The sequence below is a fragment of the Elaeis guineensis genome, chromosome 1 (assembly GCF_000442705.2).
Source record: "Elaeis guineensis isolate ETL-2024a chromosome 1, EG11, whole genome shotgun sequence".
Taxonomy (NCBI): Eukaryota; Viridiplantae; Streptophyta; class Magnoliopsida; order Arecales; family Arecaceae; genus Elaeis; species Elaeis guineensis.
Window position 1 is genome coordinate 110722840 of NC_025993.2, and position 4934 is coordinate 110727773.

At 37.5% G+C, this 4934-nt stretch overlaps 1 long non-coding RNA gene and 1 pseudogene across 1 annotated transcript; both read left to right on the forward strand.

Moving 5' to 3' along the window:
- The first annotated feature begins 1284 nt into the window (after window positions 1-1284).
- On the forward strand, window positions 1285-1949 carry LOC140858584 (glycerate dehydrogenase-like; annotated as a pseudogene).
- A 1953-nt stretch (window positions 1950-3902) lies between these two features.
- Window positions 3903-4546, forward strand: LOC140858585 (uncharacterized). Its single transcript, XR_012142168.1, has 3 exons — window positions 3903-3966; window positions 4063-4154; window positions 4426-4546. It is a non-coding gene; the product is annotated as an uncharacterized lncRNA (long non-coding RNA).
- The last annotated feature ends 388 nt before the right edge of the window (window positions 4547-4934 follow it).

The window sequence follows — 4934 nt, forward strand, 5'->3', positions numbered from 1 at the left end:
ATAATTCGGTTGAGTTAGATGAGCATTACTTGATAGCCTGATAGAAGAAAAAAAAGTTTGGGTGGTCAATCAAAAGGGTGATAAATTGTGAAACGCTGGACTCATTGGTATTACAGTTTTCAGCTATCCCTATTATTAAGAATCAAAAGTGACATGACGATGATCTCCTTCAAAAGTTCATCTCTGAGGTCAAAGCGGCTTACATTGCTTATCAAATTTGGTTAACCTGGAACTCAAAGCTATTTGAGATAAGATGGCTGTCGATGAGGTTCGTGTTAGAGAGGGCCTTAGTCCAGACCACTAAGATCTTAGATGTATCATCAGGCAGGACTATCTTGAGAACACTTGGGACTCCCCTTTTATTTTTGGAGTGTGCCGCACAATGTTTATTACTTAGGAGCCCCCACCCTTGATCTTTCTCGAGATCAACTTCGATGGTAGCATGTCGGGTGATTGCGACGGTGCTATTTTATCATCCGTGATCTTGATTCCTATTTATTGGGCTGTGGGGTTCATCTTCTTGAATCTACTGTCTCCACTGCGGAGCTATATACTGCTTGGAGGGTATCTCCTATGCTAGACATACCCTCAGGACGGACCGACTGATGGGTGGGGAAACTCTACTACTGATGGTTAGTTGGATTCATTATCAGGAGGTACCACTGTCTCTAGCTATTTTATCTGCATATTCGTTATTTGCTTGGTTGTGCTTCATTGACGTTAGACACATTTATCGTAAGACGAATAATGCTGTGGATTAGATGGTGAATTTTGTTGCCGATCACTTTGGAAAAGATAGTTGGTCGGATTTGATATTTTGCCATCTGATTTTTAAAATATTTTTTTTTCTAAATTTGGACTGTATTCATTTTCGCATTGTATGAACGCTCCTTCAAAAAAAAAAAAAAAAAAATGTTCATCCAGACGCTTATTTAGGACTCAATTCATCGTCACAAATGAATAGACGCGATGATCCGGGGGATGTCAAGTTACCGCCTGACAATGATCAGACGGCCATGATTGGATTCAGCCATTTCACAGAATGGAGGGTAATCTTGGCACCCTCAACCCCTTATCCTGTCCGGCCCTGGCCAACGAGAGGTTCAAATCACGGTTCGGGCTGCCCTTTATCCATCGACCAACTGCTGGCCTCCCTTTTTTTTCTCTACCTCTCTTATCAATTCCACGCACCCTGAGGAATACAGTATAGGAAACCAAGTACAAATTACCTGTCCCTCTCTCTCTCTCCTCTCTCTCTGTGAATATACATATAAACTATTGGACATTCCCTTGAGGAATTCTTGAGAAAAAAAGCGTCTAGTTCTACTAGCATGGCAAAGCCTATATCGATCGAAGTTTGGAACCCGAGCGGGAAGTACAGAGTCATCAGCACCAAACCGATGCCCGGGACCCGTTGGATTCGTCTCTTGACCGATCAAGACTGCCGCGTCGAGGCAATTTCTTTTCCTCTCACCGATTTCTTTTCTCCAATTCTTCGTTATGACGCTTCATTCTCTTTAATTTCTGTGCTCAGATATGCACCGAGAAGAAGACCATATTATCCGTGGAGGACATTCTTGCGCTCATCGGCCACAAATGCGACGGAGTAATTGGACAGGCAAAGCACAATTTCTTTATATTATACACACAAACACACACACACACACACACACACACAGAGAGAGACTTTGCGTTGAACAAGTGTAAATACTAATCTTTTCTGGGATTTGGGTCTGGTTTGTTTCTGTACTGCCACAGTTAACAGAAGATTGGGGTGAGGTGCTGTTCTCTGGGCTGAGGAGAGCTGGCGGGACTGCATTCAGTAACATGGCGGTGGGTACAATAATGTCGATGTGAATGCTGCTACTAAGTATGGTGTAGCTGTCGGGAACACCCCAGTGAGTTTGAATTTCCATAGTTCCTGGATTTTGTGAACAAAATGCATACATAATAAATCAGCTCATGTGGATTGAAAAGGAAAAATATGCATTCATATCGACCTCGATTATATGTGCATATAGCAAACATGATTATTCCTATGTGGTGCTCTCTAGATTGCTAGTTATATTGCTCATGGAAAAATATGAAAGAAAACATAATCTATTTTAATATTTGTAGTTGAGTTGGACTCCATAATTTATGTTAGCTTCTTAAAAGAAGTGTTAATGATCCAAAATCAATGCTAGACTATTCAATTTCAAGATCCAAATCACTAAACATGATTATAAAAATGTCTAGGAATCAAAATTCATGTATGTTGATAGTCTCTAATCTAATCATCAAGAAGGTATCAAAATGGATGGTTTTAGTAGTATGATACTATGTTTTATTGCGATCTAATCACCAAAATCTAGTAAATTTGAATCTACGCATATTTTAAGATGTTTAGATCATGATAGATAAGATTTATGCCCTATCAAATATTTTACCATACTAGTATGATTAACTCAACCCATTTTTATATTGTTTGATGCATAGATTTCAAGATGATCAGAATATATGAATGTTGTTTTCTAGGTAATTTTTATAGCATAGACCGTGTTCAACAATTTGGAGCTCCAATTTGGATGACTATCATTGATTTTGAAATTGTTAACTCCTTTTCTAAGTAGCAAAGTGTATGGTCTAATTTTTTGTAGTTCTATTAGCTTCTTTTCTCTCCTTTCAATGGAATGTTTCCTTCTTCTCTGTACTATTTTGTTCTATTATGCTAATTGATCTTGTCCTACTAATACCCTCTTTGTAAGTGTTAGTTTTCAGAACATGCAAAGACTGGAAAGCTTTTGTTTATATTTTCTTGTTACATGAATTATATGTCATTTGCATTTCTTCCCTTTATTTATTTTTTTAATTTTTGTGTGCTCAGGGATTCTCACAGAAACAACAGCCGAGTTAGCTGCTCACTTTCTGTGGCAGCATCCAGAAGAATAGTTGAAGCAGATCAGTTTATGAGGGCAGGTTTATATGATGGATGGCTTCCCCATTTGTATGATCTGAATCTCAAATATTTCATAAGACTCGAATGGTTTCTGTGATACAGAATAGACTAGTCTTGTTTCAAGGAATGGCTAATCCTGAATTCATACTCCAATAGGTTTGTGGGAATTTGCTGAAGGGACAGACTGTTGGAGTCATTGGTGCTGGCCGCATTGGATCAGCTTATGCTAGGATGATGGTATTGTTTTTGCCTTGTGGTTCCTCCGTAGCATCTGAGTGGTGCCACTATTGAGATATCCAATCAAAGATCTGAAAGTTTTTTTTCCCTAAATAAAATTCTTGGATTTTTTGTAATTCGATTGAATCAAATCAAAAAATTTAATACAAAAGTGGATAGATCTATACTATCATTTATTATGATTAGGAAAAATGTTGATTCTTCCATTTTCATCTGGGAAAAATTGATACCCAAATTGTACAATATTTTAGCCTGAGATGTTAGATGCTACTAGAGTTGTAATGTTTGTATTCATTTGGATGTACTGATAAATTACAAAATTTGTGGACATGCACCTGCTCTCAAACATATATTGATATGACAGCACTAAGGAGACTAAACTCAGTAGCCTTATACAGCTCCATATTGCTTAATTTACTGCAAAAGATATCTCTTGCCAGTGTCTTAAGTGAATACAGAATTGACCATAACTTTCATCATAAATCTATGGTCTAACTCTAGTGAATATAGATACTGATTAACTAGAATATAAAAAAAAAGGAACATTGTAAGATGGTCAGAATTTGATCCATGGAATCATATTGGAAAACAATACTAGATAATATCTATAATATAAGAACTCATATAGTAGACGGTGTTATGAACAAGACTATAATTGAGTTGTTTGATGGCTGGCTTTATTACATGTCATTGACTTTATTTTTGTTTGCTTTAAAACAGGTTGAGGTTTCAAGATGAATCTATATACTATGATCTGTATCAGGCAACTAGACTAGAGAAGTTTGTCACAGGCATGTTGTTGTCATGTCTTGTTTCACTGTCTCTTAACATTCCAAAGATACTTAGCTGAAACTCAAATCCCTTGTCACCATCTTCTTCTATTGCAGCATATGGACAGTTCCTGAAAGCAAATGGTGAGCAGCCTGTTACCTGGAAAAGAGCTGCTACAATGGAGGATGTGCTTAGAGAGGCTGATGTGGTTAGGCCTCATCTTTGGAATATTTGTTATATTGCCCAGTCATAGAGTGCTAGCAATCCCTTATTGGTCTGATTTTGTTTGTATTTCTGGTTTTTGACTCTATAATCCACCCTATTACATGTGCTACATTAGAACTGGCATAAGGAATCCCATAGGACAACACACATTATTGCAACAAAAGTTTGTATTTGGATCCGAACCAGTATGGATTCTGCTAAGAATTACTAGGTTCAGAGCTTTTATTCCCTTAATAGGCCTGTTCTCTTTGCAGATAAGTCTTCATCCAGTTTTGGATAAAACAACATATCATCTGATAAACAAAGACAGTCTGTCCATCATGAGAAGGTGAAACTTCCAGCTCTAGGACAATAAATCAATGTAACTGTATCCATTTAGTTCATAAACCAAAATTATCCAAATTTTGAATTGCTACAGGATGCAATCCTTGTGAATTGCAGCAGAGACCAGTGATTGATGAAGCTGCCTTGGTAGAGCATCTGAAAGTAAACCCCATGTTCCGTGTGGGGCTGATTGTATTTGAGGTAATCATGCAGTTGGTTCCAAATTTGATGCTCCAGTTCTTTGTAGAAGACCACTGTATAATACACTAACCTAGTTGATACCTTTCAACAGGATGAACCATACATGAAACCTGGGCTCGCTGAGATGAAAAATGCCATTTGTGCCACATATTGCATCTGCCTCCAAGGTAAACATCTTGTATGATTACATATGTAAGTTCAAAAGTAACAAGTTTTGTTTCCTATATATTCATTTTTT